General features: G+C 38.0%; 1 protein-coding gene across 14 annotated transcripts in view; it reads left to right on the forward strand.

Moving 5' to 3' along the window:
* The window catches only part of PKP4 (plakophilin 4), a 235706-nt gene that overhangs the window by 79448 nt on the left and 128761 nt on the right, over positions 1-27497 (forward strand). The window lies entirely within an intron of this gene.

Raw genomic sequence — 27497 nt, forward strand, 5'->3', positions numbered from 1 at the left:
GCAGCCATGAAATACATAGTAGGTGTACTCAATATAAAAATATTTATTGGGCTCATGAACTGGGAATGCAGAAATGCTTACAATCCTGCTATAATTAGCTTTAGTGCTTGCTTTAAACTGAATAAAAAATATTGATTGAAAGCATACTGTGAACAAAGCACTCTGTCCAGGAAAGGGAGGGAAGGGATGGTAAGGAGGCCTCACAAAGATGATCTTTCAGGTACAGTTTCCACCCTCAGAAGAATGCATAGGCACAAACCATATTGTATACTTTTATGTGAAGTAATTGGCACAGTATGAGTATTCATTAATGGAACCACAGAATCTAAGAATGTGTTCTTTTGCCTCTTTTTTGATTTAAGCAGGCTATAGATATGTATTATATCGTATCGGTTTTATATAAATTTGCTAACTTAGGCATTTTTTACTTCAGTTTTTGCCGTTGAATTAGCATTACTTTTTGTTTACATTTGAAAGTAATATTTTTCCTTTATTAACACTTAAAGTTAAGCCTGACTTTGTATGTTTAAAATGATAATTTACTTTTCAGTTGAATAACAATTCCTGTTCAGAGTTAAATTATGAATATATGATATAATTTTTCCCCTGTACATGCAAACTTTATGCTATGAAAGTTGAAATGACTGACTGCTGAGTCGGTGAGATTAAATGGGTGACAGGATCATTCAGCACTGAATTCCCTGCACTGCATGATCATTTTTCTTTTTAGAATCATTTCTGGAGAGAAAAATATTTTAGAAACATTGTTTTTCCCTCAGGTCTAACCCTGCGGTTCCTCCATAGCTATAGCAAAACAGTCTGTCTTCATGTGGAAGTGCTCTCAATTTATCAATTGCTGTTTTTGTTGCTTTTGTAGAAATGGGTCCATATGGTCTCTCTGTATCTGTTTATATATTATGAATGTATTGTTTCCAAAGTGATTGGATCTGCTTGTATGTCAGCAAAGTAATTTAGGTTATGATTATGTCATTTTAGACATTCCTAAGTTTTGTTTTTTTTCCAAGTAGTTTGAAGACAAATCTCTGTCTTAGCTTGTAGAGTCTTACGAGTCTTTATGTACCCAGACCTTAATGCAGGGATTGCATGTAATAGAACCAGTCTGCAAACACATTGAAAGAGCACATTATTGAAACTTGAAGATAATGCATGTTATGCAATTAAATTCTGTATAAATCATATTTCAGATATGAATGTGGCTATCATAAATTGAAAGATAGTTTTCTTAGAATTGAAATCTCTTGGCTCTTGAAAGAAAATGTAATTTTCCCTTAAAAATTGGAGCTCAAGGTGTTTTTCAATGTATAGGCTCTTTAATTTATATTTTAATTTGCAGACTTTTACATTGAAAATTCCTATAGAGCAACATAACATCAGAAAAGTATTCATCATGTGGTATCATCCTCTGTAATGGGAAGTATATCTGATTTGCAAGTTCTCCTAAAATCATTCCGAAAGCCTAAATCAAGATAAAGGTCCTTGGTTACTGCATAGGGCCTTCTATTTTGCTATTCTGGGGGAATTAAGGCTTACCATTTCCTTCATACTTAGCATCTCTGCATTCTGTTATTCCTTTAGAAATTCCTTTCCATCATAAAGTTGATGTAAACTATTAGTTCTCCACTTTGCAAGTATTTTCGTAAATTGTTTTATTTAAAAAATAAAGAGTAAGCCTAACTTGCCCAAGTGTGGAGTAAATTGGCACCTCCTTCTTTTCATTCATGACCTTAGCTGCCTCATATGTTTCTTGCTTTAAAGCTGTAACTGTTGTAAGGGGAGAAGCTTGCTGGAGTTTTCCCATAGCCCCATTTTCTCATTTGTTTCTTAATAAGGTGAATATTGTTTTCTTTATATAATGTAAGTGCTTCACAGCAGGATCTTGATTTTTCTCTTATTTCAGTTAGCAAAGTATAATGAAAAAGTAGATTCTTATTAATTTATTTTGTAGATAAATGTGTTTTAGTAATTGATGCTGTTGGCATTATTTTAAGCTGATTGATGCGAAGATTTGATGGTCTGTAAGTAAGACTAGGAAACATCAGTTTGTATAACTATGCTTTCTGAACGGAATACTGTTACTTGTAGCATGTTTGATTTGCACTACAGAGTAAGGAAAACATATTTTACTGATGTGTAACTATTTTATTCGGTTCAATTTTTTTAAATTTCCGAACCCTTGGTAAAACTTCTTTTGATTCCCCATTAAAAATATGAAGATATTCACCCTGTTGTCAGAGTTAGAGAGTTCTCCTATTGTAAGGCCAGTAGAACAGGATGAAGAATGGTCAGTGGATTATCTGTGCCAAGTCTGCCTTTGTGATCACAAAGACCGACCCCCCATTGCTTTACTGGGTTTGCTGCTTTTTAGTGCAGCCAGACTACTGTTTTCTGTTCTCCCTGCCATCATCACTTCTACTACCACTACTGATGGAAACAAATGATTAATTTGGGAAAGATTTTATCATAAGGATAGGATATAAGAATCAATGAATTCTATGGAATAGAAATCTATTAGGAGACTAATAGCTAACATTATTACTTACCATGTGCCAGGTATTGTGCTAGGTGCTTTACATGGAGGATTGCCAATGTTCCTTATCACAACTTTATGAATTAATGCTTTGAAAATCTCTGTTTTTTTTGGCCACGGAACATCTGATCCAAATTTCTTTATTCCATTCATTTTCCCACCTTAATAGACTTGGTGAGAAAATATATAGTCTTAAGTGATAAAGATAAATTGTTTCAGTAAATTGTTTTTAATATTTAAATTAGCCACAGCATCTTCTGTTGCTTTTAACCAAAAACCGTGAATTATTTAGATAGTTGTTATTATTGCCCCTACTTACAGGGAAACTGAAACTCGAGAAGGTTGATTAACTTGCCCAAACTTTTACGGCGAATTAGGAGGGAATCTGGGATTCATATCAGGCAGTTATGTTACAGAAATGCTTACTAGACAATTGAAGTCTACAATGGAGTCAATAAAGAGAAGAATGGATACAGAAGAAAAGTGAATCATTGGTAATCACAAGATTTGTTGAGAAGTTATCTTGGAATATGAAGGAAAATAACAAAAAGGATATGATAAATGTTACTAGGCATGGAGGCTTTAGAAAATAAATCTAACGTAAGCATTGTGAATGTTATCAAGAAAGATTTATAGTCGCTAGAACAGAAGCAATACTTAAATATAGTTTAAAAACATTTTTTCTAAGCAGAAAGTAAAGCTGTGAATGTGCAGATTTGAAGGGGTCATTACATTTCCAGGTATCACTTATGGAAAAGAGATCAGTCTAGGAATAACCTTGACAAAATTTTATATTCATAAAAATGTAGGAGAAAAAAACTACACGAACCCAGATAAAAGAAATGATTTATCTGTGAGAGATAATATCAGACTGAGATCTAGATCTAGCTTTGCTGAAACAGAAGATGTAAGAAGAGCATAGAACAGTGTGTTTAGAGTGTTGAAGGAAAAATCCTTGTAATCTAAGCGTTTTACACCCAGCTAAATTGTCTCATGTGTGAAGGATTAAAACGATATTCTCAGACATTCAGGGTCTCATGAGATATATTCACCCTTGTATCCTGGTATCCTTTTTGATAATTGAAGATGTGTTTTCTTCAGAGAGTAACCAAATTTAAGACTCAGGAATAAGAAACTCATATTATAAAATAACTAGTGCATCTTCTTTTCTTTTTTCCTCTCTCTCTCTTTTTTTTAAGATTTTATTTATTTATTTGACAGAGAAAGAGGCGGCAAGAGAGGGAACACAAGCAGGGGGAGTGGGAGAGGGAGAAGCAGGCTTCCTGCTGAGCAGGGAACCCCATGCGGGCTCAATCCCAGAACGCTGGGATCATGACCTGAGCTGAAGGCAGACACTTAACGACTGAGCCCCCCCCAGGCGCCCCCTAGTGCATCTTCTTTACTCAATTAAGACTCCAAACCAAGGATCAAGGGTTATTACATGTTATCAATTAGATTTTGCAGTTATTCTCTTGTGTTCTCCTGCTTCCTCTGGTCTACAAGCTACATACTTCTTGGTTGGATGGATATATTACTATGGTGACCACCACTATTGGCAATTGTTACTATTCTGATTCACTTTCGATAATAGTAGCTAAACTGCTTACATGTTTTAGGCACTACACAAGGAGAATGCCCTGTCAGTACAGAGTTTGATTTAGGAATTCAGTGGCATTTTTCATTGTCTCAGCATGTATGATGTTTTGCAACCTGTAAACTTGTGCTAAATGACTAAAGTCATGTTTGTTGGCTTATTGAATTTGTAAAGACCAAAAAAAAAAAAGAGAAATCTGCAGTTTGAGCTGGGAACAAATTTCTATTCATGTTATCTTTCTTGGATATCTGAGTATTATTTTAATTGCGCTTAAAATATCAACATGCATAATATGATCTTGTTATGTTAAGGCATATGCTCACTTAGAAAAGGTCTTGTAAGAAAATTCCCAAAGGAGGGGCGCCTGGGTGGCACAGCGGTTAAGTGTCTGCCTTCGGCTCAGGGCGTGATCCCGGCCTTATGGGATCGAGCCCCACATCAGGCTCCTCCACTATGAGCCTGCTTCTTCCTCTCCCACTCCCCCTGCTTGTGTTCCCTCTCTCGCTGGCTGTCTCTGTCTCTGTCAGATAAATAAATAAAATCTTAAAAAAAAAAAAAAAAAAAAAAAAAAAAGAAAATTCCCAAAGGTGTTCTGGACTACAAAGGATAGGATTTCGGACAAGGTAAGCAGCAGGAGTTTAGCAGATACCTGTTGAATGAGTGAATAAAATGAATGTAATCTGTGTAGAGTATTTACAAGTGAGTAAGGAAAAGGGGGGTATGTAGTATTAACAGATAATTGACAACAGAAGGAATATAAAGGACCAATATGGATATGAAATAATTTTCTTAACTCATTAGTAATCACAGAAATATGAATTAAGATAACGGGAATATATCTGCATTATATTGGCAACTATTAAATCAAAGATAAAACAGTGTGAGTGTTGTGATGTTGGCAGTTTCATGTACTATTGGTGAGCAAATTGGCACAACCATTTTGGAAAGCACTTTAATGATCTGTAATAAAGGCCTTAAAAATGGTTGTGTCTTTGGTTCAGTAATTCTAATTCTAGGGATCCTCTAAAGAAGTAGTTACTATTAACACAAAGATACTAATCATAGTGATGTTTCTAATATCTAAAAATTGGCAACAACCTAATTGCCCAAAATGAGTAGAAAGATTACATAGTAGTATATGTATATGATGGGGTTTGCACAACCATTAAAAATCACATTTTTAAAGAATTTTTAATGAAATGGGAGGTGTTCACAATACAAATGAAAGCATAAGTTATCTAACTGTGTAGACTCTTCTATAGAAATACATGTTTATGTATATATACACATGCACTTATTAATAATACAGGAGATACTCTTAAGGAGGTATGCCTGTCCCTGTGTATTTTCTAAATTTCTTAGAAAAGACATGTCGTGCTTAATAACAATTCTACAGCCACAAAATAATATGACCAAGGAGGGAGAAAGCCTTTATAAAAATTACAATAAAATGTTACTACAGACTATGGTTGACAAAGAAGGAAAGAACAGACATTTATATAGATTGTAAGATATGGGAAACTTGTCAGATGAACCGTGGTTGAAATGGGAAATTTTGCATGACTAGCAGTCTTCAGATCCAGAAGGGTATCATGGCAGTGGTTAAGGTCAGGAGCTCCCACTTCTACCCCTGGCTGTGCTGTGTGACTGAACTTTGGGTGAAGGCTCCTGTGTCCTCATAATGGTTCCAAAATAGTAAGTACTCAGTAAACATTCACTATAGCTGTTATCCTTGAGATGATAGAAAGGTTGTGGAAGCAACATATTCCAACCCCAGGGCCACTTAGGAGGGACCTGGATCCAGAATGAGGAATACTCAGAGGGATGGGCCCAGGCTAAGACTTGGGCCATGAAAAGGGTTCCAAGCAAAGGACCAGGCAGAGGTTACATGCCTAAGGGCCCTTATGTCATCATGCTGATGAAGCTTATGGGAGGGTCCAGTGTCTGTCTAGATCCATGGAGATATGAGTTGTGTCATCTTAAAATGATTTTGTAAATTCAACTCTTTGCAGCTATCTTTAGAGGTTATTTAGAAATTTCATTAAGAAATTCCTCCGATATATCTTTACCAGTTACCTTGGAGGGAATTCTACCAAGAATCATTAGGTACAAAAAGGAAGATGCAGAGAAGTGTTAATAAATACCATTTTTTTGGACTGCCCCCTTCCAGGATATAAATTCCAAGGATGCTTTCCACTGTATTCCATAGGTTAGAATAGTGTCTGGTACTAATCAGCCTCTTAGTACTTGTAGAATACATACTTGTTTAAAATGTTTAAGTGTTCATGGAAAAGAAATAGGGAACAAAACACGAATACACTAGTGCTCATCAGACTCACATTAATTACCTAGGAAAGGTGAGGGAGTAAGTAAGAACCCTTCCCCAAAAAACAGCGTAGGAAGGGCATATCCTGAGTAAATAGTTTCTTCATGACATGTTTATGATAGATTGTACCTGATTATTTTTTCCTTGCTTTTAGAAAAATCAATTCTGCAGAAAATCAGTTGTGAAAAGAGATTGTTCAGAAATGGATGTTTGTTTTCTAAAGTGGAATGGCGGTCCTTGCATCTTAACCTTAACCACATTACACTTTGGGTTCTTCTGCGTGTACAGATAGATAGACATTAGTCTGTCCAACCCCCCAGCCTAGTGACAGCAGACTGACTACATCTTGAAATGATGTCATGCATTTTTGTGGGGGGTGGGGATCATTTGTACTGACATGATTATATTTTCTAGCTTTTAAATGCTTCCAGCTATATTTCATTGAAAATGTAGCTTTAATGAGTCATGTCTAAACCTGAAGAAATACTGTGCTTTTACAAAGAAGTTGAGAATTTGTCACTGCTGTGATGGTACATGCCTCTAGTCTATTCTTGCCTTCCATAACCTGAATGCAGTCCAAAGCCACGTGTAATCATTTGAACTGATTTATTTGATCTGGGAGAACTCATATTGGTGTACTCTAAATGTTCCTTTACGATATATTTCTACACAAAAAGGTAAATGTAGTAATTAGGACTGTCTTTTTTTTGTGACTAGAACTGTGCAAAAAATATGGAGCCATATCCAATACAGTTCTTGTATCTGAAATATAACAACCCAATTTCAGAGTCCTTTATCTCAGGCAGACTAGAAATGCACCAACAAATGAGTAGATTGGCCATAAAATATTGCAAAGCGCAAGATCCAGTTTGCTATTCTGTGGCTGTTTTAGCTAGCGTTTTGACTGCCCTAAGTAGGTTTTTAAACATCTTGAGGAAACCATGTTCACTATTACAAGCACCTTGACAGCTCCAAAAAATGTCGAGTGGCCACCTGAGAGCCTGGGCCAGGGAATGGGTAGGCGGTACCAGCAAGAGAACTGAGCTAAGAAAGCACAGGTCCCTCCCATGACCTTCATTTGGGTGTTTGGGAAGGTGCACCTGGGTGATCAGCGCATCAGCCTCCCAGCTGGCCAGCCTGCCAGCCCACTCCTAGGATCCTCTAGAAGAGGCACACAGGGCCCTGGAAGCTTCATTTTGTTCTGAGGGTATCACTGTACCATAGTGAATATGTTTAAATGAGGTTATTCTCATTGTTATTTATGGTAATAATCTGATAATTCTAAAGAGTTCAGTAGTTTTAAAATTCCTCTTGAAACAGTGGGAAGAATGGAGGCACTGATGTCCAACCAACCTGGCTTCAAAGCCAGACTCCCACAGATAACTTTATGATATTGGGCAGGCCCCTTAACCTCTCATAGCCTCTTTCCTCCTCTGTAAAATTACAATAATAATGTATACTTTGTTGGTTGTATATTTAAAATGCTGATAATGCTTGGTACTTAATAGATGGTCAAGTCCCTCTTTAGAAGCAGAGCTATTCAGGTGTTTCATGAATAATGATGCTTTCTCTTTTGGGGGTTTTTAGTGATAAGGCTGACATTCAAATCTAATTACTCTTGAAATTGTTATAGCAAAATGAAGCCACCCACCCAGTGTGGAGTTTTGTTTACTCTGTTGCTCTTTATTTCCTGCAGAGCATTAAATTTATTTTCCATCTTTATCTACCAGAAATCTTTAACTCCCAATTTTCCAGTTTTGTTTGGTGAGTTGAGAAAAATCCCTTTTTTTTTTTTTTTTTTGGTTAGAACCTGCCTTCGGACTCCTTGCCTGATACGCATTTGAACATTTTGTAGTCTAGAATGTTGTAATGTGGTTATTCCATGAGAGCTCTCTGTTGGATCTGAGAAGCCATTAATTGTTTTGAAAATGTGAGCTGAGACTGGGTAGAAGCAGTAGGTTCGGGTTCACAGTGCAGGACGATGTGCTCAAGCAGTCTGGGGGGCTCCAGGCACTGAAATCATCACAGGGAGATGGGTAATGGTCTGTTTTGAATCCTTAAGGAAGATTCCCAACCTATCCTATTGAAAAGAATCCAGAGGAATTATTTCTTGAAAGTGTTAAATATTTTCACTTTTTAATGTTAGGTCGCAAGTGCTCTGTGACATATTATGTTCAGTAAGTCTTTGTAAGACAAGTCCACAATTCCTATCAAATAGATGGCAGAGATAAGGAAAGGTAAAACATTACAAATAAAATAAAAAACTCTAATTGGGCACAGCAGTGCTGACTTGTGTTTCTTACCGTGTGCTAAGAATAGTGCTCTCCTTCAAAAAAAAAAAAAATAGTGCTCCGATGCTGTGGCATTTAGTATCTATACACCAAGCACAAATTATTGACGCTTCCTAATTATCATTAATTTTTATTAAGTCCTAATGTGCATGGTGTTAAATACTTTGTACATACCATCTCATGTAATCCCCACAACCATCCTTGATAAGTCTGTTGCTGTTATTATCCCTGGTTTACAGATGAGGAAGCTGAGTCGTAAGAGAGCTTTGTGGAACACAAGTCCTCCAGAATGTTAACACCATCATCCACAGCAGAATCCTTTGTTCCTAGAAGGGGACCTGCTGCATAATAGGTACTCACCCGATAACTTGCTTGATGACTGAACTTGCTCACGTTCACCAATCTGGTTAGAATCCAGAGACTGACAAAAGATTCAGTTCCAGGAGGCTCACGGTAAAGCCTACAGCTTGACTTTACTTCATTTTTCTGCCCCTCCTTCAGTCAGCCCTGTATTAGACTGAAATAGAGGACATGATTCCAGCCCTCCAGTTGCAGAATCCAGTGAAGATGCTTACAGCCCCATAAAGCTGTTCAGCATAGGCTCTGCTACGCTTCAAAATAGGAATCGAGGCAGGTAGTCAGCTCTGCCATAAATATGTGTTCACTGGGCTTCAGGTTTAGCTGCTGCAGTGAGACAGGGTAATAGTGTGGCCTAAACAAGATGAAAATAAAATCTCTCATGAAACATTCCAGAGAGTAGTGGTCCGGAGTTAGCCAAGGCAACAGTGCCACGCAGTTGCCTTCTCTGGGTCTGAGGTAGCTGCCGGTTCTCATCAGAACTTGGCTGGCAGGTAGGGGTAAAGAACCACGGGAACATACACACATTTCTTTTGGAAACCGCAGTCTAGATGAGGCTTGTTCTTCAGCGCGAGCAGCCCCAGAAGCTGGGAATGTATGCTCCAGTTGAGCAGCAAGGAGATCATCGAAAATGATTATTAACAACCATCAGTCTTCTTGGGAAGAGGGTGGGTGCCCTGGCACGTGGGCCTTGTTGCTCCTCGGTTCTTTTCAACCTGCCTTATTGTACCCTCCTTTAGGTTAACATTAGACTGGGCTGTGCTATACTGGATGTTTCATGGTAGGTCCAGAAAGCACCAGAATCAGAATCATTACACTGATTTATGTATTTCTTGGAAGATGATTTTCTTTTTCTGTTTAACATTTGTAACAAAGAGGTGCTTTGAAGAATAGAATAAAATCTGGTTCCCTTGGGTTCTCAGTAAGTTTTTATTTTAAAATCCTTCTTCAAGTTAGTCTCTTCTGTAAATACTACTCAAATTTTTAAAAATCCTCATATTGAGGGGTGCCTGGGTGGTGCGGTCGTTAAGCGTCTGCCTTCAGCTCAGGGCGTGATCCCAGAGTCCTGGGATCGAGCCCCACATCAGGCTCCTCTGCTGGGAGCCTGCTTCTTCCTCCCCGACTCCGCCTGCTTGTCTCTCTCTCAATGGCTGTCTCTCTGACTGTCTCTGTGTCAAATAAATAAATAAAATCCTTAACAACCAACAAAAAATCCTCATATTGAAGTTTTCATGATATTTTCATCTTGTAAAATGATAATGGAAATTAAATTTAAAAAACATTCTCATATTGAGCTTTTCACATGCAGGGGAGGAAATAGTTTTCCCTTTTTATCGTCAAGGTTCTTCCAGTTGGCTTAGGAATTAAATTGACATGAGACAGATTAATAGGAGAAAAACCCAAAGTTTTATTACATGTACATGGAGACCCAATAATGAAATTGAGACCCAAAGGAATAACCAAGGCAGGCAGTTTTTATACATTTTAGACAAAGAGACATTAAGTAGTGAGGAACTGGCAGGATAAAGAAGGCAGATGCTTGGGAGCTTTAATTAGTAAGGAATTCTAAGTGGAATTTGGGCTGAGGTAGTAGATTAGTAAAAAAAAAAAAAAAAAAAAAAAAAAAAGTAACAAGGTATACTTCTATAGCTTTCACAACTTTAAAGTCCCTGTCTCTGGTCATCTTACTTCTTAGTACAGGGGTGCTACTTTCCATATAGAAGAGTTGTTTACTGCTTTCAGGGGGCAGAGAAGAATCTGAGTATCCTTGCACTTTTTCCCAAGTAGCTTCAATTCAGAATGATCAATATGTCATTGTGGCACATTTTGGGGTGGCCTGCCCTGGGCCCCTATACATGCTATTACCATCTTAAACATAATAGTAATGTAAATTGCTGGATGTGCCCAGTATGATAATTAATGTTGCTGTGAGATCCTAAATGTTTTGTTTCTATTCTCATTTCTTACATTTGGAAAAATCATTGTATTACCCCAGCATCTTAAATTTAAGTATTTTTTATAATATCAGGTTTCTCTGCAGAGAGCTCAGAGTCTCAAGTTACATTTGTAAGCATGTTGAATGCTGATAATTCTCCCATTATTTGAAAACTTTTTCCTTTACAATTTATAATTGGAAATGAGTAAATTTCAAAGTATAATCTCAACTAAAGCAGTTTGCTTTTAAGGAAACAGAAGTTGGGACACCTGGGTGGCTCAGTCAGTTAAGAGTCTGCCTTTGGCTCAGGTCATGATCCCAAAGTCCTGGGATTGAGTCCTGCATCAGGCTTCTTGCTCAGTGGGGGGCCTACTTCTCCCTCTGCCTGCTGTTGCCCCTGCTTGTGCTTTCTCTTTCTCTCTCTGACAAATAAATAAAATCTTAAAAAAAAAAAAAAAGTTGTCTAATTCAAAAATTTTAATCCGTACGAATAGGAAAATTATCTAGTTTGTTCAACTTTTTACTCCCAGTACCTAGAATAATGCCTGGCACGTGGTAAAAACAATACTCAAATATTTGTCGACTAAATCATATTTAACTTTTTAAATTAAAGTTTTCAATTTTTAATCTATATACTCAGAACTGTAAAATAAAATACTTAAAAATTTTTGAATAGCACCTATCCTCCAAATACCCAGTACATCCACATACTGCATGTGCACACATACACACGCACACATATACCACTATGTGCACACCAGTGCATTTGTTTGGATGTCAGGCTATTGGCAGCTTCAGCCCTTTGAAACATACTAAAAATTATAATGAAAATGTCTCTGAATAACTACATGGAGCCTATTATTTGGTTATCTTTGTGTTTTTGTAGAATATGTTTTAGATGTGCGAATTTGGCTAAGGGATGGGGGAAGGGGTGTTGAGGAGAGGACCCAATGTCAGGAACAAGAAAGAGTGGCGATCAGAATTAGAAGGGGAACAGTGGCGCCTGGGTGGCTCAGTCGTTAAGCGTCTGCCTTTGGCTCAGGGCGTGATCCCAGGACCCTGAGATCGAGCCCCGCATCGGGCTCCTCCGCTGGGAGCCTGCTTCTTCCTCTCCCACTCCCCCTGCTTGTGTTCCCTCTCTCACTGGCTGTCTCTCTGTCAAATAAATAAATAAAATCTTTAATGTATTGGAAAAAAAAGGGGGGGGGAACAATGGTAGCACCAGCTGACTTTCCTAAGTTAGGAAAAAAGAGACAAAACATCCTACAGGCATGTCCAGAGATTAATAATGTCTTCATCTGCTTCTAAGTGTTCATAGTGATGCTCTCAATTATCAAGTAAAGTGTGTTTCTGCCATGTACTCTATTTAACAAGTTAGGAAGAAGTATAATACCTTAGGAATATTTGAAATTAGAAAATAAATTGGCATTTGAAGGATAAGCTTTCGATATCCAGAAGTTTTAAACCCGCCAACAGCTTTTTAGTTGGAGATGACAGAGAAGTGAGAAATGATTACATAGTACAAAGGGTCCAAATAACCAGTTTTAAAAAGAACTGCATTAGAAGGCCATAACTAGGGAAAACAGCACTGAGGGACTAGGTTAGTTCTACCCATCTAGTTATCCTCACCAATAGGCAGGGTAGGATTTTATTGATAGAAATACAATTACTGCTTACTAAGCACTTACTATGGGTCAGGCGCTGTGTAAGTGTGTGCCTCATTTAATTCCTGTAATTTAGGCATTCTAGGGATTATTTCATTTTAAATGAGGAAACTGAGGTGTAAATGGGTTGAGTTGCTGCTCGTGGTCACACAGTTCAGAAGCAGTTAGCAGGAACCTTCTTCCTTGTTCCTCCACCCCCATTCCACCACCAGTTGCTGAGCTTGTGCTTTTGGCCAGGGTTCAGGAGAGCCACACTTAGTTGAAGCAACACCATTTCCTAGTTGTGTGACTCTAGCCATGCCATGTAGTATTTCCAAGCCTCAGCCTGTCTGTTGGACGATGGGGATAAGAGTAATTAGCTGACTCCCTACTTCGTGAGGGCATTATGAGACTCATGAGAATAAAAGTATGTAGAAATCCTCTTAAGTTGTAAAAATTATTGTTTTAAAACATTGTTATGATATTGTTATAGTCTGCAAAATAACAAAGTTATTTACATTTAGGAAGTAGTATAATATAGCATTGTGGTCTAAGAAATAATGGTTAATTTAGGCCTCAAATATTTTCAAGTTAGAAATCTTAATTTGGTTCTCCCTGCCTTAAATACTCTCTTATTCTATTCTCACCACCCACCCCCAGCTTAATAAAAAAAAAGTCCTGGTTATGTTGTGTTTGTTTCATTCCATTGATATGTAGGCTGCATAAAGGAGACAGTGACAGCAATGCAGAATTTGTTTTGATTGGTGATTCCTTTTGCTCTGATTAGTGAATGTGGTTTGAATTGAACATGCCACGAGAAGCCAAAAGGTTCTGTATTCTCATGCAGTCATCCCTCCAGCTCAGTATATACACATCTACTTTCCATATAGAACTAAATGCCAGACAGGTTCACATTCATCATCTGTTGGAACTTTAGGACAACAGAAACCATGTCAAGAGAAAGCCCTCTTTACCTGAGTGGAAACAGGGAATGGTAACAGTGAAAAGACATTTACGGAAGCTGGAGCTTAATCAATGAAACTCAGCTGTCCCACTCAGCACTTTTCATTCAAAGGACCAGGATCTAATTCTGCCCTCCGCACATGAATACACCGTGTTATTGGGCCCCTGGAGTTCCAGCATTTGTAGTCTTCAGTTCACAGCATGAAGGGGAACAGACCTCGCTTCCACATTTATTTGGGAGCCACAGGGCTCAAGACAGTTGAGCGTTACTTCTAATAGCTTTGTTTCCTCTGGAGGAAGTCCTCCTTCTCGCTTTGAGGGCTTGGCTTCCTCACCAGGCCTGGGCCTCCTCACTCTCCCTCTGTACTCCCTTACTTTAACAGCTGTTTCCTTTTCCTGCTTCCACAGCTTTGTCTTGTTTGCTCTTCCTACAGCCCTACCAGCAGCATTGTTTCCTATTGTTTGTTCAAAGGGAGGTGGAAAAGAGTTTTTAAAGTTTGAGGTATGGGTGAGTCTGTTCTTATAAGTTGTAAACTGAGGGTGGGCAAGTGCCCTTGTTACACATGGCAGAGCACTGATAAAAATCTCATGAGTTCAAATGCTTTCTATAGTAACACAACTATTGTGGTGTCTAAGCATTTGCAGAAGTTAGAATTTTCCTAATTCTACCTGCATTCAGCTTATAGCTTTCATATTTATTTAAACCTGCCTCCAGCAGTCCATCATCCTATCCATGAACAATTATAGCTATTCACTTATATATATTTATGTGTGTGTATGTGTGTGTGGCATGCATATGTTTCCTACCTAGGATCATGTTTGATTCAAACCTGGTACTGTAGTTTTTCCTGTCTTTAATTGCTGATGAAATTTTATACCTGCATTGCATGATTTAATTAATGTTTATAAAAATTCTTTGAAGGTAAAATCTCTTCATAAATGCGAAGAATTATGATTGCTTTCTTAATGTAATTCCCAGAACTCGATTTCTCCTGCATATAGTTTCTCACATGGTCAATCAAGAAAGGTTTATATGTAATACTTTGACAGTATTTCAACTCAGGAGCATATTTTTGATGGAAGTAGATACTGGATTATTCTTGCTGGTTTTAATCTTGAAAAAAATGAACTGTAAGCTCAGATTAAATTGGTATCTCTTCAGTCATTTATACCTAGAATACCTTTTGACATTTGGATACTACACATCAAACTCTGTGCATTAGGCTGTCAGATTATTTATTAAATGTATACTGAATTTGTGCCACTATTCTGGGATTTATTTGAACTGAATTTTGTTTAAGTAGAGAATTCTGTGATAAAGTCTAAATGGTATTAAATAAAATGAATGATACGATTTCAAACATCAGTCTTTTTAGATTCCTTTGCTATATGAAGTTCTTTCCCAGTTTTTGGTTTTGTTTTGAAGTGGGGGGATGGAGAAAGAATCTTAAGCAGGCACAGCCCAATGTAGGGCTCTATCTCAGGACTCTGAGATCATGACCTGAGCTGAAATCAAGACTCAGACACTGAACGGACTGAGCCACCAAGGCACCCCCCCACACCCCCAGTTTACTTTCTGATATAGTTTAGTTCAAATGTCGTTTTTCTCCAGATTTTTGCTTTACTCTCCTTGAAAGATTATAATAGAACTGTCTCTTATTACTGTATTCAGAGAAACCTGAAAATAAGAAATACCTAGGTAAAGATGGTTAGATGGAAAGAGTAGGCACTGCATATTTAAACCTGATACTTTTGGAATCTTCCTTTATTATGTAGTCACAAAATATTTAGAATTTTGTTGACCTCAGTATACAGGATAGGAAAGTGAAATTTTTGTTGGGACAAATAGCTGCATAGATAGGGCATGAGCCAAAAACTGTAGCAGTAGGCAGCCTAAATGAGGTAACAAATTTAACCTAATTTCACTTTTGAAAAAAGATTTCCTCTCAGGCAATGTAGTTTGGTGGATAGAAGATAGGCATTGAAAAACAGCATGGGGAGCATTGAGGGGGATACAGATTATAAATAAAAAACAATGGGGTATAATTTGTGGATAGACAGTATAAAAAGTCGGCCTGAGCAGAAATGACGAAATGCAATAATCTCTGAAAAATCAAAATTCTAGTGGTTAAAGGTAAGAAATGAGTTGGAATCACAAAGCACAAAGCCATGGGCTGCTTTATTTATTTACTTATTTATTACTGTACATTCTATCACTGTACACTGAATGATTTAAGAAAAGACACATGACTTCTTAGCATTCCAGTTTCCCTACTGACAAGGTAACCTATGGCATGGCAGTTCAGAGAACAGCCTTTGGAGTTTGGCCAGTCCTGAACTCTGAACTCATTTTTAAATGATACGTATTAAATCAGGGTAGTAATTTATATGTAGCAAGTATGTTTCAAGAATTTGATCCAGAGAACTGCTTGTGAAATGCAAATTTGTATTTCTTTGCATATTTTTTTTTAAAGATTTTATTTATTTATTCGACAGAGATAGAGACAGCCAGCGAGAGAGGGAACACAAGCAGGGTGAGTGGGAGAGGAAGAAGCAGGCTCATAGCGGAGGAGCCTGATGTGGGGCTTGATCCCATAAGGCCGGGATCACGCCCTGAGCCGAAGGCAGACGCTTAACCGCTGTGCCACCCAGGCGCCCCTCTTTGCATATTTTAAAGAAAAAAGATTAATAGAGTTAAGAACCTCAAATATATCTTGACTTTTAAATAGTATGTGCAACATTACTCTTAGAGCAAAATCAGCAAGCATTACAAGAAAACTACAAATCACTATCTTGCATAACTATAAATGCAAAACTCTATTACAAAAAATTATAAAGTCCAGTCCAGCAATATGTAAAAAGTTAATTCATTATGACCAAGTGTGGTTTATCCCAAGAATGCAAGGTTGGATTAGGATTTGAAAAATAAGCAATGTAATTCACCACATTAATAGAGGGATGGAGAAAAACCCTGTTACTATCTCAATAAAGAAAAAACATTTGATAAATTTCAACACCATTTATAATGAAGCCTTTCAACAAACTAAGATAAAGGCTATCTATGGAAAACCTAAAGCTAATAAATTTAATGACAAAACACTAATGACGTCCTCTTTTAATATTTTAGCCAGTGTAGTAAGGCAAGAAAAAGAAGCAGCACACAGATAGGAAAGCAAAAGTAAAATTGTCTTGTTTCACAGAAGTCATGATTTTATATGTATAAACTCCAGAATGGAAGTCAGCAAACTATAGCCAAATTTGTTCTGTCACCTTTTTTTTTGCTAGTGCAGGTGTAAAATAGATACAACCATGTTGGAAAACAGCATGGCAGTTTCTTATGAGATTACCTATATGCTTATCGTATGACCCAGCAATTCTCCTGGATGTGACCCAGGAATGAATGAAAGATGTCTACACAAATACTTGTATATGAATATTCATAGCACCATTATTTACAGTACCTCCACATTAAAATTTTATCAGTAAGTGAATGAATAAGCAAAGTATCTTAGGTTCATACTGCTCAACAACAACAAGATAGAAATCAATGATACAACATGGATAAAGTCTCAAAAATATACTTAAAGAAGTCAGACATAGAAAAGTACATAGTGTATTCCTTTTACATAAAATTTTAGAACAGACAAAATTCATCTATAATGACAGCAAATCACGATTGCCAAGGAGCAGGGGGAGGAGTGGTACTACAAAGGAGTTAAGGCACTGTTGAGAGGGTCATGGCATTAAATGTGATTTGAGTTGTGGTTCATTGTTGTGTACATTTAGTAAAACCTATCAAACTACACCTTTAAAATGGGTGTGTTTTATTGTATTTAAGTTTTATTTCAACAGAGTTGGCTTTAAAGATAAAAAATACTAACTTTTTTTTTCTACATCCTAAATGACTTAGCTTCAACTAGACACTGAACTTCAGCAAAGCACAGATCCTTTGGTAGACTTTTTTTTTTTTTTTAACCTCCAGCACGCACCTTGGTGCAGGCACCCAATAAATGTTTTTGAGCAAATGCTTGAGTGAAAGACAGGAGCGAGGTGACATAATAGGCTAGGAGCAGAAGAACAGAGTTCCCTAGAGAGGTCAGCCAGCAAGGTTCCAGGGCCAGAGTTCAAGTCTAGCAGAGGCTGGGTGAAGCTGTTGGATATAAAATTTTTGTTTTAGATTTGTTCATCCTAACATTTATTTTTCTATTGGAGAGGAATGTGTGCAATGTAATCCGCCACGGCTGGAATTACAGATAAAGTCTTTTGGATGGCAGACAGGGATTCAAACGATTAACTGTGGAGTACTTTATATAGGAAACGATTTTATTGAAATAACGTAAAGAAGCCTATGTTGGTAGTTTTAATAAAATCAAGCCTGACTCATCTATTTGAGGGCCAAGATTATGGAAATAACATCTTATGCTTCAGGAGTATTTTAAGATTGAAACAGTTATATTCATATTTACTTAGAAGAAAAAGAACTGGTGGATAAGTAAAACTTTAACCCTGTGCAAAAATTTAATATTTGTATTTGGCTTCTCTGTGTTAACGCTGGAGAAATTGCTTTAGGTTATACAACTCCATGAATGTTACGTTTGCAGTATTACCAGAAGGGTACTTTTACAGGGGATGATCATGTTTTATTTCACATCTGCAAAATAAACTTGAGTCAGTGTATTCTGCTTTTTAGTTCTTTAAAATTTTATTGCAGTACTTTTCAGAGTTTGGGGAGAAATTCTCAGTGGGCCTGCACCTACATCCTCGTAAGGGATGAGCGCTTTGGTTGAAGTCATCCATATTTCAGTCTTTTATCTTTTTTTACCATAATAATTCATTGGCTCATCTTTGCCTGTTATGAAGAGTTCACACGTGTGGTTTCGTGGGCTTGTTTGGATCAACAAATGTGGTTGATCTAAGGAGTGCGTCATGTTCTACTTAACACACCTCTTATAACTGAACATAGATATGTCATTGGAAAGAGAAGAAAATTAACCCCACCCCAACCCCATTCATTTACCTATAATTTTCCTATGAAGTGTTTGCAGCCACTTGGTACTTAATACATACCAGATCCAGTATTTTGACAGATGGGACTATTTCCTTCTGGTGGAGGTTCTTGGTGGGTTTGGTCCCGCCTTCCTCTGGCAGTCTTACTTTCAGGTAGTAAAAACCAGATCTGGATTTCTTGGAGTGTGGTTGATAGACCGTCTTCCTCAGAATCATCCATATGTCTGCTTGTGAAAAATGCATCCTAAAATGATAGAATGGGGGTGGGGGGTGCACAGTTGGCAATCACCACAGTAGTAATTGTCAGGCAAGGACCACCAGTGGCTGCTAAAACTAGGAGGTAAGTATGAGAAACGGTATTATTTACATGATCTGTTTACATAGTCTCTAATTATCTCCCCACAAAATATTATTAATTACCTAGGGAAAATAAGAGCTGAACAGTGGAAAAACCTGGCATAGGCCATCTGAACCAAGTGATCTAGGTTCAAACTAACATTAATGGGACAAATCAGTATGTGTTTTCTTCTACTTTCCCCTCCCCCTTAGTTTAACATACATAGATGAATTTGAATAAGCTAAAATTTAGGTCTGCTTTTCTTCCCTCTGGTCCTTTCTGTATATAAATTCCTAGCCAGTATCTCTGGACCATGATTTCCAAGATGGAGCAAAAACTTTGTTTACCCTTCATTCAGACTGTGCTATATGCCATAATATTTCAACACATTTGTGTGTTTTTGTACCTTGAAAGTATACAGATACCTTTGATCTTATCTAGCTAGGTGATTTGCTTAGCTATTTGCCTCTCTGTACAAATACCTGTTTTAAAGTTTTGAACAGTATTACTTTTTGGTTCCCAGATGGAGCTCTTGGAAGGAACACAGCCCAAAGATATCCATAGAGACCTATACTGGATTTGTTAAGGCTAATTGGCAGTGTATTCCTGTATCGCCGCTATAAGACCTCCATGTCTCCCAGGATATATTATTCATCACCAACACTGGTCCATTTCCTTGATGAACTTACTATGCAAACATCAGTGCTTTCATTGGTCTAGTGCTCAGTGTGAGATTCTGCGGTCACCATTCGTTAGCTCTCTGTTCCTAGAAGGGCGAAGGCCAGGTCCTCTCCCCTCTGTGAGTGGCCCTGCATATAAGATTTTGACAGAATCACCAGACACTAGCTCAAACACTGTTTAGCTTTTTACAGGTAGAAAACACCTCTTATCCTCCTATAAAATTTGTTTTACACAGACAAATTGGAAATTGAATATAAGCAACTTTTTTTCTCCTTTTAATGTATTACTAAGCAGAGGAAGAAGGTAGAGATTGATTCAACTTCATAGCCCAGTATTTTGTTTTGTTTTGCTTTGTTTTGTTTTTATTTAAATTCAGTTAGCCAACACATAGTACACCATTAGTTTCAGATGTACTGTTAAACAATTCAGATGTTGCATATAATACCCAGTGCTCATCACATCATATGCCCTCCTTAATACCCATCACCCGGTTACCCCATCCTCCCACCCACCTCCCCTTCAGCAACCCTCAGTTTGTTCCCCATGGTTAAGAGTCTCTCATTGTTTGTCTCCTTCCCTGATTCTTCCCATTCAGTTTTCTCTCCCTTCCCTTATGGTCCTCTGCACTGTTTTTTATATTCCACATATGAGTGAAACCATATGATAATTGTCTTTCTCCGAGTAACTTATTTCACTTAGCATAATACCCTCCATTTCCATCCACGTTGATGCAGATAGTAAGTTTTCATCCTTTCTGATGGCTGGGTAATAATCCATTGCATATATATGCCTCATTTTTATCCATTCATCTGTTTAAGGACATTACAGCTCCTTCCACAGTTTGGCTATTGTGGACATTGCTGCTATGAACATTGGGGTGCAGGTGCCCCTTCATTTCACTACATCTGTATCTTTGGGGTAAATACCCAGTAGTGCAGTTGTTGGGTCCTAGGGTAGCTCTATTTTTAACTTCTTGAGGAAAATCCATACTGTTTTCCAGAGTGGCTGTACAGCTTGCATTCCCACCAACAATGTAAGAGGGTTCCCCTTTCTCCACATCCTCACCAACATTTGTTGTTTCCTGTCTTGTTAATTTTAGCCATTCTAACTGGTGTAAGGTGGTATCTCATTATGGTTTTGATTTGTATTTCCCTGATGCCAGGTGATGGGGAGCATTTTTTCATGTGTCTGTTGGCCATCTGTAGGTCTTCTTTGGAGAAATGTCTGTTTATGTCTTCTGCCCATTTCTTGCCTGGATTATTTGATTTTTGGGTGTTGACTTTGATAAGTTCTTTATAGATCTTGAATACTAGCCCTTTATCTGATATATCATTTGCAAATATCTTCTCCCATTCTGTAGGTGGTCTTTTGGTTTTATTGACTGTTTCCTTTGCTGTACAGAAGCTTTTTATCTTGATGAAGTCCCAATTGTTCATTTTTGCTTTTGTCTCTCTTGCATTTGGAGATGTGCCTAGCAAGAAGTTGCTGCAGCCGAGGTCACAGAGGTTGCTGCCTGTGTTCTTCTCTAAGATTTTGATGCATTCCTATCTCACATTTGGTCTTTCATCCGTTTTGAGTTTATCTTTGGGTATGGTGTAAGAGAATGGTCCAATTTCATTCTTCTGTATGTGCCTGTCCAGTTTTCCCAGTACCATTTATTGAAGAGACTGTTCTTTTTCCATTGGATATTCTTCCCTGCTTTGTTGAAGATTAGTTGACCGTGGAGTTGAGGGTCTATTTCTGAGTTCTCTATTCTGTTCCATTGATCTATGTGTCTGTTTTTGTGTCAGTACTATGTTGTCTTGATGATCACAGATTTGTAATATAGCTTGAAGTCGGGCACTGTGATGCCCCCGGCTTTGGTTTTCTTTTTCAACATTCCTTTGGCTATTCGGGATCTTTTCTGGTTCCATACAAAGTTTACGATTATTTGTTCTAGCTCTGTGAAAAAGGTTGTTGGTATTTTGATACGGATTGCATTGAATGTGTAGATTGCTCTGGGTAGCATAGACATTTTAACAACATTTATTCTTTCAATCCATGAGCATGAAATGTTTTTCCATCTGTTTGTTTCTTCCTCCATTTCTTTTGTAAGTGTTCTGTAGTTTTTAGAGTGCAGATCCTTTGCCTCTTTGATTAGGTTTATTCCTAGGGATCTTATGGGTTTTGGTGCAGTTGTAAATGGGATCAATTCCTTAATTTCTCTTTCTTCAGTCTCATTGTTAATGTATAGAAATGCAACTGATTTCTGTGCTTTGATTTTATATCCTACCATGTTGCTGAATTGCTGTATGAGTGCTAGCAATTTTGGGGTGGAGTCTTGGGTTTTCCACATAAAGTGTAATGTTGTTTGCGAGGAGTGAGAGTTTGACTTCTTCTTTGCCAATTTGAATGCCTTTTATTTCTTTTTGTCGTCTGATTGCTGAGGCTAGGACTTCTAGCACTATGTTGAACAACAGTGGTGAGAGTGGGCATCCCTGTCGTGTTCCTGACCTTAGGGGCAAAGCTCTCAGTTTTTCCCCATTGAGAATGATATTTGCTTTATAGCCAGCCCAGTATTTTAATCTTTCATGTTAACCGGTTTGGAAAGAGTTATTGATATTTCAATGCCCATATTTGCATTTATTAACAAAACTTAAAATTAAAAAGTTTCTCAGTTTAATTACAACTATTTTATTGAAGATGTAGTAGCTTATTTTGATAAAATTTATTTTCTTTCAGTCATTGCTTTAAAAATTATTTGAATTTATAGAAACAGAACATCTAACTTGTGAAAAATACTTAAGAGTATGCCTAATATAAATGGTTATGGTTTTTTAAAGGGTTCTAAAATGATTCAACCTAATATAAATGGTATTTTACTTCAGAGCAGCATAGCTAATGGTAGTTTGTAACTTTCCAACATCTTGAAGGAGAAGACACCAGACGGGTCAGGCACACAGAGAGGACCAAAATCTCACTCTCTGGAGGCCCTTTCTGTGGCTGTGTTCCAAAGTTATATTTATAGATCTCTCAGGAAAAAAATTATTCTGTTTCCCAGGAGAAGTTAAATTGGACAATCTATTAATGAGGGGAAATGTTGCCTAAAGCAACAGTGTATCAGGTGGATTGGTGAGTGAGTCTACAGCGGTATTGCCAGAAACTTAAGAAGGGGACCTGTACCTTAAAATGTCATACCTTCATAAAAAGAAAATAGCTGTGTGTTCATGTTTTTAAGGCAAATTTATTGAGGTATTACTTACATGCAATGAAATGTACCCTTTCATTGAGTAGTTCTGTGAGTTTTGACAAAACAGCCATGCAGCCACAATCAAAATTCAGAACATTGCCATCACCCCTGAAGATGTTCTGTAGAAGGTTTTCCAAAAGGTGGTTGGAGTCTTTGGACAAATACAGTGTGACACAACAAGCACTTGCCACTGCTGCTGTGATGCCGACAGGGTGATCTCTGGTCCTTCTCTTTGCACTGTCGCAAAGGTGGCCACTTGGGGGGCGCCTGGGTGGCACAGCAGTTAAGCGTCTGCCTTCGGCTCAGGGCGTGATCCCAGCGTTGTGGGATCGAGCCCCACATCAGGCTCTTCCGCTATGAGCCTGCTTCTTCCTCTCCCACTCCCCCTGCTTGTGTTCCCTCTCTCGCTGGCTGTCTCTATCTCTGTCGAATAAATAAATAAAATCTTTAAAAAAAAAAAAAAAGGTGGCCACTTGGGTCCTTTCCGCTAAGACCTTTGCAGTTAGGCTCAGGGAGTCTGTCTGCTTCTCAGTCAGACCCAGTGGAGAATTTCTGGCACTCTGTGTTCCAGTGAAAAACAGCATTTGAAACTGCTCTTACCACTGGCGTTCTCCAGCTGTGGAATTTTAAGTTTATGCAGGACTGGGCCTTTACATTTTAAGTATTCAACATTTATTGTTGTTTTGTTAGTTTAGGTTTGCAAAATAAGTACTTTAAGAGAAAGCATATAAACTTCTGGGAAACAAATGACACGCCCTACAGGGGAACTCATGGGCTAAGCAACCTGGCTTTTTAAAGACATGAATAGCCGAGAAAACAGATTAGGTTGCTTTGCTGCTTATTTATGCTTCTTTACATCAAAAATACAGCTCTATACTCAGAGTGATTTGCATGAAACACTGTTTTTAGAATAACATTTTACAAATGCAGTTACTTGGTGAACATTCTTCCTTTCACTATTAAGTATTAATGCTCATTCTCTAACGTAACTCTGGTTTGCCTGCTAGGCCTCAATGGGAAAGAACAATATCCTTTCTTAGTGTTCAAATTTGGACCAGGCTTGTGACCTTTGGGTTAACTTTACCAAAGCAATTAAAACCATTAATAAGGACACAGTTTTCATTTGGCGTTTAACAGCTCTAGATGGAAAATCGCAAACTGCTTCTAGGTTAGAGAAAAGGCATTAATTTGTTTAGCACTACCAGTGCTTCTCTGCATCTTCCCTCTTTCCCATAGCTGCAAATACAGTTGGGGAACCAATTTCTTGGCTGTGAAGCCACTCCTATGATAACTGATCAAACTGGCAAGGACTAGCTGCCTGCTGCTCCACCAAAACCATCCCAGCCAGTATTCTCCCGTCTGGTATTGGATCACCCTTGGTCCTTCTTTATCTCAAAGAGTCAAAGTATAATGTGAATAAGTTTTAAAAGGGAGATGTCAGCCACTTTTATTTAGCCACCCCTAAAGGAAAAAAGTATTTTCCTAAAGAGTAGCTTCCTGAAATAAAAGCATATCTGTTCCTAAAGTCTTTTGGCTTTCTGCAGAAGTGGTTTTTAATCTTTGCAACTATTTATATTTCTAATTTACCAGTGCTTACTCTATTTAGCCATACTGTCAACCTCATTTTAAAATTATGTTTGCAAAGTTAATTACACTTACCTGTAAATGGAAAAATCAGAATAAGTATTTCACATGAACGTATCAGCATTAGAAAAGTAATTTTTGCAACTTTTTATTGCAATATTAAGTAACAAATGGTCACTTTGAAAGAGCCAAATTCAATTTTAACACTTTTTTATAGACATGATAGAGTTATGGTAAATTAATATGCTGTGCCTCTGTACTATACCTCTATGCAGTGGGCCAAATAATGCTCCCCTCTCTAAAGATATGAGGTCTTACTGTAGCCTGTAAACATTACTTTATTTGGAGAAGAGATGTTTATAGATACAATTAAGGAGATCATCCTGGATTGTCCAGGTCAGCTCTAATGCCTTTAAACTGTCCATGGAAGAGAGACAGAGGGTGATTTGACACATGTACAGAGGAGAAGGTGGAGACAGAAATTGCAGTGGTGTGGCCACAAGCCTGATGTGCCACCAGCCACCAGAAGCTGTAAGGGGCAAAGAACATATTCTTCCCTTCAACTTCTGGCATGCGTATATCCCAGTTTACAACCTTGATGTCATCCAAAGCCAAGTGAAACTAATTTCAAGTTTCAGGCCTCCGGAACTGTGGCAGTATAAGTTTCTGTTGTTGTAATCTACCTGATCTGTGATGATTTGTTACAGCAGGCCTAAGACACTAAGACGGGTTTTGATACTAGGAGGTGGGATGCTGATGTAACGAATACCTAAAACTGTAGAAGTGGCTTTGGAATCAGACAGTGGGTGGAGGCTGGAAGAAATTTGAGGCATATCATAGAAGAGGCCTAGACTGCCTTAAACACACTCTTGGTAGAAAGAGGGATTTTTGAAGGTGCTTCTGGTGACAGCTCAGAAGGAAATGAGGAAGATATAGTTGGAAACTAGAGGAAAAGTGATCCTTGTTATATAGTGAGAGAAAACTTAGCTAAATTGGCTATCACAATTGTGTGGAAAGCATGTAAGCAATGAATTTAGATATTTAGCTGAAAAGACTTCCAGCCAAAATGCTGAAGGTACAGCCTGGTTTCTTCTTCTCGTGGTGAAATGTGAGAGGAAAGATAGAAATTGAGAGGAAAATTCTCAGGGCAAAAATGAGCTACAGCTTGATGATTTGGAAAATGTCCAGTCTATCCAGATTGCAAAAGACACTAAAATTAGGAAATTTGTTGTTTGGAAAGTGTGCTCTGAAGAGAAGGCCAAAGGTGTAACTAGACAGTCTTTAGTGCTGACAGAACTAGGTGTGTGACTCATGGATCCCCTCAACCATCTCAACAGGAAACAGGAATGGAGATGGGATTTTCCAGTAAAGATCTGTGGAGGACCCTCTTGTTTAATGGCATGAATACACAGGAGACCCACATGGTTTTTTAGACTATTAAATCAGCAGAAACAATGCCAGCTTGACTTTTGAAAGGCACAGAGACAGGATGGAATGTAAGAAGGCTTTCGGACTTCCAAAATTCTATAGGCAGAAAACTACTCAAGTACAAATATGCGCTATCCTTTAAGAAAAAGGAAAAGTGACTCCAAGGGTAGAGCCTCAAGCCATGGAGTATAGTATCACTTACAGGCCTTGAAACCTTGCCCCCACGGGATTTTGAAATTACTTGGGCTGCATGACTTCTGTTTTCTACCTTGTAAAGTTGGGGATGTCACAGCTGTTATCCTATGCCTACCTCGCTATCTTATTTTGGAAGCAGATAACTTGCCTTCCAGTTTCAAAGATCAACAGAAGGAGAGGACTTGTGCTCCAAGATGGATCATGCCCAGAATCTCACCCATACCTGATTATGATGTTTAGATGTTGAGATTTGCCACTTCTGAGTTGATGAGGTTTACGTGAAATTTGGTCCTTTTGATGTTAATCTATAATGGGTTGAGATTTAGGATTATGTTGGGATGGGGTCCCTCATATTTTGCAGATGGGACAGACACAAATCTTTGCCCAAGGATGGACTGTGGTAGGCATAATAATGCTGTGTTCTATCTCCCACCAACCCCTGACCCCTACTTCTGAATATATCAGGTCCTTATTCCTGGACCTGTAAATATTACTTTATTTGGAAAATGTCTTTACAGATGTGATTAAGGGTCTTGAAATGGGGAAATTATCCTAGATTACCCAGGTGAGGCCTAATACCATCACAAGTGTCCTTGTAAGAGAGAGGCAGAGGGGGAGTTAACACACAGAGAGAAGGCAGTAGGAAGGTGAAGGCAGATATTGGAGTGATGAGACCATAGACCAAGGAACATTGCAGCAACCAGAACCTTTGAGAGGCAAGGAACAGATTCTCCTCTGGAGACCCCCACAGGTTACATGGCCCTGTGGGTACCTTGATTTTGGCCTATGAAATTGATCTTTAAATTCTGGCTTTTAGAATTGTGATGAAAAGGGTTGTTGTTTTAAGGCATCAGGTGTATGGCAATTTGTTAAAGCAGACAGAAGAAATCAATACAATGACCCTTATACATTTAGCCCTTAGTGTTTGCTTTATTTTCCATTTCAATTTGATCTATCCCAGGTTATTACATTTTGAGGAAATACCTTTTTTTTTTAAGATCTTATCTACTTAGATAGAGAGCACCCCTGCACGTGAGCTGAGGTGGGTGGGGGGCAGAGGGAGAGGGAGAGAGAGAATCTCAAGCAGATTCCTTGCTGAGCACAGTGCCCAACTCAGGGCTCAATCCCACCTACCCGACTGAGCCACTGGGCACCCCTTGAGGAAATACTTGCTTGTACTTGTAGATACTTTTTTCCTTTATGTCAAAAAAGAATTGAGTAATTTCTTGACTCATGATTTTTAAAAATGTGATGCTTGGTTTTGATATATATATGTATTGCTTTATCTGAGAATCCTTATTCCTTTTTGCCGGAATTCTTCCTGTTATTCTTCTTATATCTTGGGTAGAAGTAATTTTTAACAGTGTTACCTTGATTT

This window comes from Ursus arctos, unplaced genomic scaffold (assembly GCF_023065955.2).
Source record: "Ursus arctos isolate Adak ecotype North America unplaced genomic scaffold, UrsArc2.0 scaffold_1, whole genome shotgun sequence".
Taxonomy (NCBI): domain Eukaryota; kingdom Metazoa; phylum Chordata; class Mammalia; order Carnivora; family Ursidae; genus Ursus; species Ursus arctos.